Here is a 15,196-nt window from a genome sequence, read left to right on the forward strand (position 1 = left end):
TCAGGCATGGGTTCCATCTTGTGGAGTGGGTCTTAAGTCAAATCATATATTGGTTGGTTACTCCAAGCTTTGTGCCACCGTCATTCTATCCTACCCTGCAGGCAGCTCACCATTGTAGACTGAATGGTTTGAAGCTGGGTTGGTGATCACATTTTTCCTTTGGTAGCTTGCACAGTACCTTCTGGTACCAAGAACACTAGCCAGTAGGAGTGAAGGCGCTAGACAGGCGCCGGCTTGACTTCTCTGTGTTCAGTGAGTTATTTAGGGGTTTGTCTTCAGCCACAGAGCCTTACTGCCATTTGTGGAGAGCAGCCTGGTGCCTTGGCAACAGCTTGATTAAATGTTACTGGAAGCTTCACTTGGTGAAAAGTGATGTCCCATCTGGGGCTCGGTCTCCCCTGTTATTTGGTGATGTCATTTAGCTCGCCTTCATATTATGTATGAATTTCAGGAAGCTTCCACTATGTTAGGTTTCCATGCTACTCCTCAAATGGGCCTTGATTTTAGCCATTTCTCCCTGTATTCCCTCCTTCATCCCGTCTCTACTCCCCTTCCCTGCTTAATCCTCATATTCCAGTCACCCCACTTAACCATCCACAACTATCTAGGGAAATAAAATAGGATATTTAGCCATTCCCCACCCCCAGTCCCTTACTCTATACCTAACCTCTGTGGTTCGATGGATTGTAGTTTGCTTGTCATTGGCTTAACAACTAATATCCACATATAAGCAAATATTTGTCTTTCAGGTTCTGGGTTACCTCACTCAGTTCCATCCACTTACCTGAATTTCATGATTTCACTTTTTTAATGGCTGAACAATATTATATTGTGTAAATATGACACACCTTCTCTATCCACTCATCTACTGAGGGACACCTAGGCTGTTTCCATTTTCAGGCCCTGTGCATGCCGTCTCGGTCTCTGTGAGTTCACATGTGCATAGATCTTGTTGTGCTCAGAAGACCTTAATTCCTGGGTGTTCTCCATCACCTCTGACTCAAAAACACAGTATCAACTCTCTCAGCAATAAACGTGGTTGAGCAAGTGTCTCGGTGGCAGGATTAAGGTGCCCTTTGGTTATACACCCAAGAGTAGTATAACTGGACCTTGAGGTAGGTCCATTCCTGTCTTCCTGGGGAAACACCACACTGATTTCCACAGTGGATGTACAAGTTGACAGTTCCCTCAGCAATGGAGGAGTGTTCCCCTTACTTCACATCTTCACCAGCATGAACTGTCACTTGTGTTGCTGATCTTGGCCATTCTAGTGTATATAACATAGACTTTCAAAGTAGTTTTCATTTGCATTTCCCTGATGACTAAGAATGTTGACATTTGTTCAAGTGTTTCTTTCTTATTTGAGTTTCCTCTTTTGAGAATTCTGTTTTGATCCAGCTTGGACCTCAAGTACTATATTGAATAGATATAGAGAAAGTGGAAAACCTTTTCTAGCTCTGATTTTAATGGAACTGCTTTGAGATGAATGAGTTTTGGATTTTGTGAAAGGCCTTCTCTGCATCTAATGAGATGATCATATGGTGGATTACTTTTATCAGTCTGTGTATGTTGAACTATCCCTACATCTCTGGGATGAAACTTACTTGATCATGGTGGGTGAATGATCTTTTTGATGTGTTTTTGTATTTGGTTTGCAAGAATTTTTGCATCTATGTTCATAAGGGAAACTGGTCTGCAATTTTCTTTCTTTTTGGGTCTTTATAGACCTCATAGAATGAGTTTGGCAATGTTTCTTATGTTTCCATTTTGTGAAATAATTTGAGAAACAGTGGTGTTAACTCTTCTTTGAAAGTCTGGTAGAATTCTGTAGAAAAACCATCTGGCCCAGTGCTTTTTTTGGTTGGAAGACCAATTACTGCTTTTAATTACTGCTTCTATTTCACTAGGGGTTATAGGTCTGTTTAAATTGCTTATCTGATCCTAATTTAATTTTGGTAGGTAGTATATATTGAGAACATTATCCATTTCTTTCAAATTTGGTGGAGTACAGGTTTTTAAAGTCCTTGTTTTCCTCTGGATTTCTTTAGTATATGTTGTTGTATCTCCCTTTTTGTTTCTAATTTTGTTAATTGGATCTTCTCTCTCTACCTTTAGATAATTTGGCTAAGAGTTTGTCAATCTTATTGATTTTTTTTTTCAAAAGAACCAACTCTGTTTCATTGATTCTTTATATTGTTTGTTTCTATTTTGTTGATTTTAGCCCTGAGTTTGATGGTATTTCTTACCATCTATTCCTTTTGGGTATAAATTCTTCTTTTGGTTCTAGAGGTTCCAAATGTGCTGCTAAGTTACTGGTATAAGATCTCTTTATTTTTTTTTAATTCCTTAATTTTTTATTCCTGGCACCATTACCACAATTTATAGGACAATATACTTGATGTAATAATAATAATTAAAAAAAAAGATAAAGGAAAAGCTGCAACAGATAAAGACCTCAGGAATGTGCATCTAATTTACACTACATTGCTGTAATTAACAGATACATTTTTTTTTTGCAAACTGTGGCTATTAAAGTCCTGAACTAGAAGGTTTCCTGCTTAAGCTGCAGTAACTTTTCTGGCTATGGATCATCGTTCCTTCTGTGGTGGGTGTTTACAGTTCTTCTAACACACTTGGGGGCAACTATCTCAAAGTAACCTGCAGCTTTCCTGCCAACCCCTCACTCTCTCTCCTGCTAAGAACTGTAGCCTTTTCTGCTGTTTTTTTTTTTAACCTTCTGCTACTGTATCTATCACTTCCACCACCAGATCCATAGCCACCACCATAGGAACTGCCTGAGCTTCTTCCATCAAAACTGCCCCCCTTCATGGGTCCATAATTTGATTGCTGTTGTCCACTATAATCTCCGAAGTCATTATAATTCCCACCACCATCGTAGTTACTTCACCAAAATTCCCTCTTTCATTGTAACCATCATATCCTCCTCCTCCACCACCATATCCACCATCTTGGTTTCCATATCCTGGTCCACCACCACCATAGCCTCCTCTACTACTGTAACCAGGGCCACCACCGTAGTGGCCACCATCACCTCCAAATCCATTCTATCCACCACCACCACCTCCGTATCTACCTCTGCTGTCACCACCTCCACCACCATAGCCTCCTCTTCCTCCAGTGTTTCCACCACAACCCATAAAGATGGCAGATCCACCTCCACAACCTCTCTGTGATCCAGCAGACTGCATCTCTTGCTTATAAAGGGCCTTTTTCACCTCACAATTCTGCCCACTAATAATGTGGTATTTCTGAACACAGCTGAGTTCAGATGCGTCTGTTGAGGCCAGCATCTCCCAGTTTACCACAGCCTCCATGGCTCCCTGTCGCTCTCCCTGCACAGACGGTAACACTCCTTTATTACCGGCATGGCCCTAGTTGTTATTTCGAGTTTGTGGTTCTATTATTGAAACACCAGTAACCTTCATACAGACCTCAGTTGCTGTGAGTCATGTAAATGCGGAAAGAGGGGATCAGAAAATGCAGAAGCTTGTATGGCAGATGGCTCGGTTGATCACGTGTCTGTAGCACGAGCCTGACGGCATAGTCTGGATCCTCATAATCTACATAAAAAGCCAGGAGTGAGGCAAGAGAGTACAGCTCAGTGGTTAAGGACATGTACCGCTCTTGCAGAGGACTCAAGTTTGGTTCCCAGCACCCATATCAGGAGGTTCAAAACTGCCTTTTAACTCCAGCTCCTTGGGCACCCAATACCTCTGGCCTCCTTGATCACAAACCCATCAGACCATTCCTGAAGTTCCCTGGCCAGCCAGCTTAGCTTCAAGTCAATGAGCTTCGGGTTCAATGAGAGATGGGAGCTGGTTTGCTCTTCCAGAGGCTCCAGGTTCAACTCCCTGCACACACAGAGAGCCTCACAATGGTCTGTATGTCCAGTCCCAAGAGATCGGTCACTTTCTCTTGGCCTCTGCGGGCACTACATGCACATACATGTAGGCAAAACACCCACTCAAAGAAAATAACTAAATTAAACAAATAAAGATGGAGGATGATTGAGGAACGGCACCCTGTGCAGCAATCCTCCTCACTCCACGCACACGCACACCCTACCAAGTCCACACAACGCCCCCCCATGCGCGCGCGCGCGCGCGCGCACACACACACACATACACACACACACACAAATGCTGAACCTCCACAGCCTTAGATCTTCTCTGCTCACCGCCCATGCCACTGCTTGATGGTTCCTCTTCTCTGACCCGCCTTTCCCAGCGTGGCATATACTAAGGTAAACCGTACAGTCTTGGCACTCTCCCTGGCTAGAGGACATGAATCACTCCTGACCAGGCCTATTGGCAGCAGGCCTCGCAGAGACGTCAGATCAAAGACAACCCAGGAACAGGGTGTCATGGCTCTGTCACTTTGACTGGAGAAACTTGAGCCTTTTCTCTTGAGTTAGCTGGGCCGAGGCTGGCGTCCATGGTACCCAGCAGGCTGGATGACTCTTGCCATGGGCCAGGGCAGCCAGGAACCATCCTGCAATTTACACCTATCACTCTGAGGTCAGCCTTAGGGCACCTGGCACTGAAAATAGGGACTTTTGAAGCCAGCTCTACTTTCCTAGAAAAATACACAGGTCAATTCACAAAGGATGAACAAAGAGCTAAGCCAAGGCAGGTAAATGTTAGAGTAAAAGAGAGATGGTGTGTGTGTGGGGGGGGAGCTCAGACCCACTCACTGCTTAGAAAACAGTTTTTAAAAGAGGCAGGGCACCAGAGGCTGTGAGAGACTGAATGCCACCAAGTACCAAAAAGAAGAGGCAGGGCTCTCTCCTGATGGGCACTGGCTTAGTGTGGAGCCAACAGGAAGTCCAGTCCTTCTCAGAATGTATTCCAAGGGATGCTCAGAAGGGTGGTGATAACCCTGGGATATTCTAGATCAAAACACAGAAATCAGGGCTGCAGAAGTGGCCCAGTTAAGAACACTGGCTGCTCTTCCAGAGGACCTGGGTTCAATTCCCAGCAACCACATGACGGCTCACAACCATCTGTAATGAGATCTGGTGGCCTCTTCTGGTATGTAGGCATTCATGCAGGGAAAACACTGTATACACAATGAATAAATATTTTTCAAAACAAAACACAGAAATCCCCATATCTGCTTGGTAATCTTCTCTTCAGCTCTCTCATCGGGGTCCTGATATTTGGCCTCCAGCCTCCAGCCAATTCTCTGTAGCATCTCAACTTCTATTACGCAAAATGAAAGGGATCATGCCACCTATCCATGCAAATTCTGCATGTCCCATTCTGCTGCGCCCCAATGAAACATGCAGCAAAGCTCAGACACAAACAAACCGTAAGGACTCAGGGCTCTCCACCGTCACACCTAGAACACACGGGCACCTTTTCCACCCTGCACATGACATAGATGGGCTACCGAGGCTCTAGTCTGGAGGAAGCATGGGGCAACGATGAAAGTATCATCAGAGATCAGGACCACCACAGGACTGTCCTAAAGATGTGGGTCAGGAGGAGGGCTAAATGGAGACTACGTAAGTAAAGTGTTTATTCAGCTGTCACAGATACTAGGGAAGGGTAACATTCCTACCAGACGGAGCAGGTAGGAAAATGTCCCCTAGACCTAGAGGCCCAGGTGCTTTCTTATAAAGTGATTTTCTTTCTTTCTTTCTTTCTTTCTTTCTTTCTTTCTTTCTTTCTTTATTATTTTTTAAATTATGAGTATGTGTGGGTACGTGCACATGAGTGCAGTGCCCACTCAGACCAGAAGAGGGCGCAGAATCCCCCTGGAGCTAGAGTTACAAGTGCTTGTCACCCGGATATGGGTGCTGGGAACTGAATTCAGGTCTTTCAGAAGAATAACACACGCTCTTCACCGCTGAGCCATTCCTCTAGCCCCTATAGTAGCATTCGGGGGGATAAGAAGCAGCAATGAATGCATCAGACCCATCCTGGCTCAAGGAAGGAGGTCCTGGATTACAAGAAGTCTTTGAAGAGGCAGCTTTTCTATTTGCTGTTCTGTGCTAAAAGCAGAATGTGATGTGGCTCCGATGGGTCATCTGCACACAGGAAAGGAATGTGGAGATGTTTTTGTTTTGTTTTGTTTTTCTTTGAACTGGCTGATTTCCCTGGCAGGAGCAGACGCTGATAAGGAGGACAGGCAGGAGGTCAGGGCCACTGATTACCAAGATATACTTTATTTCTTTATTTTGATTTTTAAGACATATTTTCTGGTAGACCCCTTCTAATTTTGGACATATTAATGTGAGAGAGGAATGGGTATTTTTTCCCTTTTGTTGAAAAATATATATATATTTTCTCAAATAATATATCCTGATTACAGTTTCCCCTCTTTCTACATCTCCACTTCTCTCTCACTTCCTTCCTCCTTTCCACCAAACACTTTCTCCCTTCCATTCTGATCTACGAGTCTTCTCAGATTTCCAAAGATTTGCATTTCCAGGAGCAGGTGTCTCCTGAGACAACCAGGGCTGCTGACCTGGAGTTTATGCCAACATTTCAGTGGTATCCCAGCCTGCCCCAGGGCACTGCCCGGAAAGACCCAGGGTTTCTAAAGAGACTGCACGGAACAGGTCATGTGGGAGAGATCACGTGGGACAAGTCACAGGGGGCCTGCGGGGCGTGGGGCAGGGGTGGGGCTGGGGGACGCCTGTCTAAATGCATTGCTCTTCCAGAATGTGTTCCGGAAGGGGCAACTGGGGACTTGAGCCTGGCCCCCTTCCAGCAGTGGCTATTAAAGAGCCTGGCCTCAGGCTCAGAGCTTGGTGAGGCCCGGACAGCCAGAAACCAGGGCTGAGATTCTGGGGAAGTTTTGCTCTGGACACCTCCTGCCAGATACAGACAGTGTCTGTGCAGCTGGTAGCCAGAGACGGAGAACTCACACATCTAGAATGGCCAGTTGCCGCTTGTCTCAGAACTTGCAAGGGAGTGAAAAAAAAAAAGGAGAGAGAGAGAGAGAGAGAGAGAAAGGAAAGAAAGAAAGAAAGAAAGAAAGAAAGAAAGAAAGAAAGAAAGAAGGAAAGAAGGAAAGAAGGAAAGAAGGAAAGAAAGAAGAAAGAAAAGGAGGAGATAGGGAATGACTACTTCTCAAGTAAGGAAAATAATGAGGCAGGGGGAAGAGTCTAGGCTGAACATGGCTAGCAGAAGAGGGGTGCCTTGGGGTGAGGGAGAACAAGAGAGGAGCCACCCACCAAGGCAGCCCAGTCCAAGAGGCCGAGAGAGTAAAGGGAAGACAAAAGGGCAGGTAATCAATTTCTCCCTGGGTTGGAGAAATTTAGGGTAGGGGGCAGGGTGTGTCAGCGATACCCTGTGACACATATCTACTGAGGGATGCTGGGAGAACCAGGCAGCCAGGCCTGCCTTGGTGTGTTAATAGGCACTTCAGTTAATCATTTGTCTCACGTTTAAGAACTAACAGCAAGCCTGGGGAGCAGGGAGATTGTCCGAGAGCCCTCCTGCTCCTGCCTGCTGTGTCCCCTTGACCCTGTATTGTTTCTCAGGAACACAGCAAGGACCTCACTACAACCAACACCAAATTATGACCACATGGAGGGCAGCCATGATGCTGGAACTCCCCCCGCCCCAGACCCTCCTGCCACAGGTGATAGTTACCTCTCCCATCTTCGTCTGAAAACAGAAAACGGTGCTAGTATCTGCTGAGCAGCCTGGGTGTGGTATTCAAATGCTAAGGTATAAAAAGCCCTCAACGCTGGAAATGGCACGAATCCAGCTATTATTACTAAAAATAACTGTGGAATGTATGCTCAAACTAAACAACGTTTTTTGCCAAGAATCTCAAGTGTTTCCCGAAACAACCCGTGTTCTACTGATGTTCATCCGGCACGTGTAAGCGGAACCTGTTCTGCTTTATGGGAACATGCTTTTGGGAATGCTTTATGGGAATTTCTTTATTCCTCAGATTTATCAAATGACAGAGGGGCTGCTGCTCTCTCTGTTTCACAAACTAGGAAACCAAGATGTGTTGCTGACCTCAGATCATCAGCGGGAGGGCTGGCAGTGTTTGCCTAGCATGCGCAAAGGCATAGGTTCAATCCAAGCATTAAAAAAACCACACCAAACCAACCAACCAAACAACCCTTGCAAATAGCAAGAAACAGTCTCAAAAAGTCTAACTTGTGACAGTGTCAAATGCTGGGGAGTAGAGCATGAGAGGGCCTCATTCAGAGCTGGAGGGCATGGGGACGGGACAGCCACTGCACAGGGACCACGCCAGTCTCTGCATCCTTCCAGTTTTAGGGTCTATGCTGCTGAAGCCAGCACAGTACAGCCACTTTGGAAAAGAGTTTGGGACATCGGTAGATTCTTTAAAAACCAATTGCACTCTTACCATATATTTGAGCAATCCATGTTCTTTGGTATTTATCCAAATAAATCAAACACTGATATTTGTACACACAGAGAGACACACACACACGAAGAAAATGAATGTTTGTAACCGCTTTATTCATGGCTGCCAAATTTTGGAAGTAGCCAGGATGCCGCTCAGTGGGTCAGTGAACAAAGAGCCAATGCATCCAAACAGTGTTCAATCAGTGTGAAAACAAAACTCTGAGAAGACAAGCCCGGGGCATAAACCACGTATCTGAGAGAACGAGGCCAGTCTGAAGAGTGACGCCCCAATCGATTTCAACTGTACGATATTCTGAAAAGGGCAAAACTATGGAGAGAGTGAAAACTAGTCCGGGGCTGCCAGATGGGAGAGACGGATGAAGCAGGGAGGATTGTTTGGGGCACTGACAGTATGCCACCACAATAAGCCACAGGGTTCACCGCACAGTGAGTGAATGTGAGCTGTGGATCTGGGGTGATGGCGCATGCCAGTGGAGGGTTACCAGTTAGACGTTACACACCACTCCGCGGGGCGATGTGCAAAGTGACTCTGAGTTTGAAGTGTGTCTTAGTTTGGTTGCTTTGTGTGTCTTAGTTTCATTGCTATGAAGAGACACCAGGACTGACACAACTCTTATAAAGGAAAACCTTGAATGGGGACTGGCTTACAGTTTCAGCGGGCTAATCCATTCTCATCATGGTGGGAAGCATGGCCGTGTGCAGGCAGACACTGTGCTGGAGAAGGAGCTGAGAGTGACTCATCAGGATTGGCAGGGAGCAGGAAGAAAGACTGAGCCACTAGGCCTGGCTTGAGCTTCTGAGACCCCAAAGCCCATCCCAAGACAAACTTCCTTCAACAAGGCCATACCTCCTAATCATGCCATGCCCTATGGAACTATGGGGACCATTTTTTAGTCAAACCACCACAAAGTGAGAAGCACAGGAAGCATGTAAGAAATGTCTGAAATTTCCGCTCAATTTTGCCATGAGCCTAAAAACTGCTCTTAAAAGTTTAATCCTGTGGGCTGGGGCTGTAGCTCAGTGACAGAGAGCATTTGTCTAGTATGTGCCCCCCTGCATCCAATCCCCAACACCACAGAAATAGCTAAGTTTTCTTATTTAAAACAAAACTAAAACCAGGCCTCAAACCCAAGACGTTTGGCTCCAGGGAGCATCTCTTTGACCAGAATGTAATCCCAGCCCACAAGTATTACAGCTAGGAGCGGGGAAATCCAACTCTTGATAGAACTTACAAGGAAAATGTAGGGGTTGAGGGCACTGAACAGGGAGGTTATTAAAGCGTGGACACAGGGCAGTTCGCCAACCCCGGCTAATAGAGCCGCTTGCAGCTCCCATGTGGCAAACAAGCACTGAAGTGTGGTGTGAGGCTAGCACCCCCAGGGCCTTCTGGTCAGAAGAGCAGCTGTGAGAGACGGGGAACAGAAAGCGCTATCACCAGGCTCATCTCAAAGCCCCCAAGAAGGTTCTCCAATACCCCAGCAGCCTCCACTCTGGCTGCCCTGATTTTAGATAGAGCTGTTCTTTCCAAGCCTATACTTCCAACGAGGAGCAGACTGGTTCTGTCCTAAGTCTTCTGTACCGTTCATCAGAAATCCAAAGAAACAAACAAAAAGGAAAAAAAGCTAGCTAGGGGGACTCTATAGAACATGGCTTTACGATGCCCCAAGAAAGGATATAAAGGGCATTGCAAGGTACTTCCTGATCAAAAACAAAACAAAACCAGTAGCATCTTGCTAAGTTCCTAAGCATGCCATTCAAAGTCAACAATAAGCAAATATAAATAAAAGAAGCAAATATCTGTACGAGAAACCATGTTAGTTATCTGTGGCTGTGACAATCAACTCAAGAAAAGTCAGTTTAAAAGAGAAAAGTGTGGGGGCTGGAGAGATGGCTCAGTGGTTAAGAGCACTTCTGCTGGCTACTCTTCCAGAGGTCCTAAGTTCAATTCCCAGCAACCCCATGGTGGCTCATAACCATCTATAATGTGACCTGATGCCCTCTTATGGCATGCAGACAGAATACTGTAAATGTGCATAATAAATATATAAATTATATATATGTTATATATATATATATATAGAGAGAGAGAGAGAGAGAGAGAATTTAGTCTCATTTCTTTTGAGCCTTTATATAAAAAATGTCATAACAGGGGCTGGAGAGATGGCTCAAGAGCGCTGGCTGTTCTTCCAAAGGTTCCAAAGGTTGCTGAATTTAATTCCCAGCAACCACATGGTGGCTCACAACCATCTATAGGGAGATCTAGTGCCCTCTTCTGGTGCACAGGCACACATGCAGGCAGAATGTTGTATAAATAATAAATAAATCTCAAAAAAAATTAAAAAAAAATTAATTCTTCATTAATTACACTTTATTCACTTTGTATCCCCCCTGTGGTTCCCTCCCTCCTCCCGTCCCAATCCCTCCCTTTTTCCCCCTCTGTATGCATGCCCCTCCCCAAGTCCACTGACAGGGGAGGTCTTCTTTTCCTTCCTTCTGATCCTAGTCAATTAGGTCTCATCAGGAGTGGCTGCATTGTCTTCTTCTGTGGCCTGGTAAGGCTGCTCCCCCCTTAGGGGGAGGCAATTAAAGAGCAGGCCAATCAGTTCATGTTAGAGACAGGCCCTGTTCCTATTACTATGGAACTCCCTTGGACACTGAACTGCCATGGGCTATTTTTTTTTTTTTTTTAAAGAAAATGTCATAACACCCATGGTGAATAAAAATCAAGGCCAGCCAGAAAGGAAGAAACTAGAGGCTGGAGATGGACTTTTCCAGTATGTGTGCCCAATTACCTACTTTCCCAGTAGGCCTCAGTCTCTTGACGGTTCCATGTGTCAGGACAGCGCCACAGGCTGGTGACCACTCCTCTTATAGATAAGCCTGTGGGAGGTCATGTTCAAGCCAAAGGATACCAGAGACTAAAAGATAACGTGCCTGTTTCTATCACAATGAAAAGGGGCTGTAGGGAGCAGGTAGTGAACCAAGAGGGTATGGAGCTGACCATGAAAATGTTAGGTCTTTCTGAAACCAGTCTGGAAGCCAGATGGGACTAGGAAAGGGGGACACAACCTCAGGGCTGGCCCAGGCCCAGCCATTTGAGTATCCAAGAACTTCCTAGAATAATCCCTTCCCCATATCTGATAACACTTACAACAGAGGGATAATAATACAAAGCAGCTTCCATGTGTGAAATACTTTGGACTCATTATCTTCATGACCTCTGGCCAAGCCCAATTTGGCAGATAAGTAAACTGAGGTAATAAGATGTTGACCCAGTCAACAGAAGAGCTAAGATTAAAACTCTAGTTTTAATACCTACTCTACATGAGCAAAGAGCCCCTGTGATCCCTTTCCTGTTTGTCATGTTGGTCCCTCTAAGTGTCTTAGGCAAAACAAAAGTGAGGGGGCTGGAGAGATGGCTCAGAGGTTAAGAGCATTGGCTGTTCTTTCAAAGGTCCTAAGTTCAGTTCCCAGCAACCACATGGTGGCTCATAACCATCTATGATGAGATCTGGTGCCCTCTTCTGGAGCATAAGGCATACATGCAGGCAGAATATTGTATAAATAAATCTTTAAAAAAATTAAAACAAAACAAAAACAAAAATGGTTTAGGACCTTGTTAATTTTAACTTCATGGTCTAGAATTTGAAAGTAAATTCAAACAACAATGTGTTTCTCAAACTTGATCTCCAACACATACTCCACACTTAGCCTAACTCTTAGTCAGGGTTACTCTGCTGTGATGAAACACCATGCTCAAAAGCAACTTGAGAAGAAAAGGATTCATCTGGCTCATACTTCCACATCATTGCTTGTCATTGAAGGCAGTTAGGACAGGAACTCAAACAGGGCAAGAACCCGCAGGCAGGGGCTGATGAAGAGGCCACAGAGGGTGCTGCTTACTGGCTTGCTCAGCCTGATTTCATGTGGAACCCAGGATCACCAGTCCAGGGGTGGCACCACCCACCATGGGCTGGGCCCTCCCCATCAATCACTAATTAAGAAATTATCCTTCTGGCTTGCCTACGGCCCCATCTATGAAGACATTTTGCGGTTCCCTCCTTTTTAATGATTTCAGTTTGTGTTAAACTGACATAAAACTATCCAGCAGAGCCTACATTTCCAGATAAAATATGCCTGGTGTTCACTAACGCTAAAGTCTCCCAGGAGAAAGTCCATGCTTCCAAGCCTGATGTACTGTTAGGAACACAAGATCCAACCCTCTTCCTTTCAGACAAGGAGAAAGAGATCACAGGAAGATAAACAAGGAAACACTGCAATTTAAAGGGTTCAAAGAGACCGTTAGAGTCCAAGTCCAGGACCCTTCCAACCACACTACCACACACACAGTGAATGGACACTATATCTGGCAAAGACCAGAACCAACAGACTCCTGAAGTAGAGCAACACTGAATTGATGCCAAATCTCCCCTCCCCCTAGAACAAGGGAAAAAGCAAGTGCATCCTGAGGCTCTGATGGGTCCAAGTTTGTCTGTGTCACTTTCGAGCCAGATGCCTTGGAGTCTCACACAACCTACCCTCAACAGTCACACGAGTGCTCTCCTGTCATCCTGCGCTGTAACACATTTCCTAAGCAAAAGAAGCGAGGGTATCTCCAGCGGGAGTTCCAGATTCCGTGACCTCCTCCAGGGCCCCTGCTCCACAACAATTACGTCAGCGGTGAAGTGCCTGCAAGACCCTGAGGTGCACAAGGTGTCCACTCGCCAGTTCGAAATGCAATAATGCCGTCTAGATACAAATCGGATCAAACAAAGCCCGAGGGGGAGGGGGATAAAGAAGGAATCAGATGCAGCTTAGTGGTAGAGCACTTGCCTTGCATATATGAGGTCTGGGGTTCAGTTCCTGAAGGGGAAGAAAAGCACAGCTAGGCAGACAGATGGACTTATGAGCTCATGGGGTTTTATTCCATTTCAATTCACTTTATTTCAATATCAAGTCCGCAGTATACACAGGCGGAAAGGTGACAACCAAGGAGAGACACTGACAAAAACTAAGACTGTGCCAGCCTCAGCTTATGTCCCCTTGTCTACAACTGTCCAAAAACACACCAGCCCCCAAGATCTGCTCCACTGTTCTTATTTTCACCCTCTTCCTGCACACTAGAGGTTGCAATGGGCTCACTGGTTCCCAAAGCTTCAAGGCTGCTCCATGAATCCCAGGAGGTTTGAAGTTGCTAAGGAGTTCAACTGATGTGACTAGTTCTGTTCTTAGACTGGCACAAACAACTACATCCCAGAGTCAAGGTGATGCCAGGGGCAACTGGCAAAGGACAAGGTGTAGAGGAAAGCAGGGTGCAGGCTGTTTCCTCTCTGCTCTGTGTATGGATACCCACTAGCTCGTCATCATAGAGATAGCAGCACTGAGCCGGCTGCCGTGGTGCACACCTGTAATCCCAGCCCTTGGGGAGGCAGAGGCAGAGGCAGGCGGATCTCTGTGAGTTTAAGGCCAGCCTGCTCTACAAAACGAGTCCAGGACAGCCAAGGCTGTCAGCCAAGGGACACCCTGTCTTGAAAAACAAAATAAACAAACAAAAAGATAGCAGTACCATCATTATCCACGTTTGAAAAATGTAGAGTTGTAAACAGTGTAAGCTGCTTCTCCAAAGCCATCTAATCAAAAAGGAATGGAAAGCCAGGTGGTGGCGGCTCATGCCTTTAATCCCAGCACTCAGGGAGGCAGAGGCAGAGGCAGGCGGATCTCTGTGAGTTAGAGGCCAGCCTGGTCTACAGAGTGAGTTCCACGGTAGCCCGAGCTAAGAGCTACACAGAGAAACCCTGCCTCGAAAGAAAAAAAAAAAAAGGTAGGAGGAAGGGAGGGAGGAAAGAAATGAGGGAGGAATGGAGGGAGGGAGGAAGGAAGGGAAGAGTACAGGAGGACGAGAGAGAGTGCAGGATTTCATCAGTAAGACACACAGTCAATTCAAATTTGACAGCTCCAAACCCAAAGCTTCCTTCACATTAACCCATCAACCCACCACTTGTTGGGAAGTTTTAGAAATATCAAGACTGCCAAAGGAAGTTCTTCTTTTTAAAAATGTGTATGATGCCTTGAGACAAGGTCCTTACATCGTGACATGTGTTCCAGAGAGAAACTCAGGTCACCAGGCGTGTGTAGCCTAATCCACTGAGCCGCTTTGCTGGCCCAGAAGTTCTTAAAAGGCTGGTGATAAGAGGTGTATTTCAATACTCCGCCACCTGCTGCATTAAACTGAAAGAAAAATCTTCCCCAAGATTACAGTTTGTTTCGCTGAGGAATATCCTAGCAGTTTAATCTGCTTGGAGAGTCAGTGTGATACGGTCTTCAGCAAGACTACCGACTGACTCACACTGGCATAAGTGGCTAAGGGTTCCTCAACCTGAGAACAAGCGACTACGGGTTTACCTAGTCTAACTAACAAGGGGTTAGGCGATTCTCATCTGAGGGGAGAGTTTGTCCTGCACACTATAGACTCTCCAGAGGTACTTGGCCCTCCTCACTAAATACTGGTGCTGCTCTCTTGCTACAGCAGTCAACACTGTCTTCCTCTACGTGGGAGAAAGACCACAAGAAACAATTAAACTTAGGCATTTTGCTCCAACATGTATACCACTCACAATTCTGTACCCAAACCAGCCATACAATCAGACATACTGAAATGTTACCACCTGTGTCCTGAAGGAGACAAACTACTGGTTTAAGAACAATCGGGGCGAGACTGAAGGGATGGCTTATCAGTGAAGCACGCGTGTGGATCTTGCAGAGGACCCGAACTTGGTTCCCAGTGTCACATCAGGTGGCTCAGAACTGTAACT

The 15,196-nt window shown here is 45.7% G+C and overlaps 1 pseudogene; it reads right to left on the reverse strand.

Moving 5' to 3' along the window:
* Positions 1-2,643: 2,643 nt before the first annotated feature.
* On the reverse strand, positions 2,644-3,335 carry LOC129690491 (heterogeneous nuclear ribonucleoprotein A3-like; annotated as a pseudogene).
* Between the last annotated feature and the right edge of the window lie 11,861 nt (positions 3,336-15,196).

Source organism: Psammomys obesus, unplaced genomic scaffold (genome assembly GCF_907164565.1).
Source record: "Psammomys obesus unplaced genomic scaffold, mPsaObe1.curated_primary_1811, whole genome shotgun sequence".
NCBI classification, from domain to species: domain Eukaryota; kingdom Metazoa; phylum Chordata; class Mammalia; order Rodentia; family Muridae; genus Psammomys; species Psammomys obesus.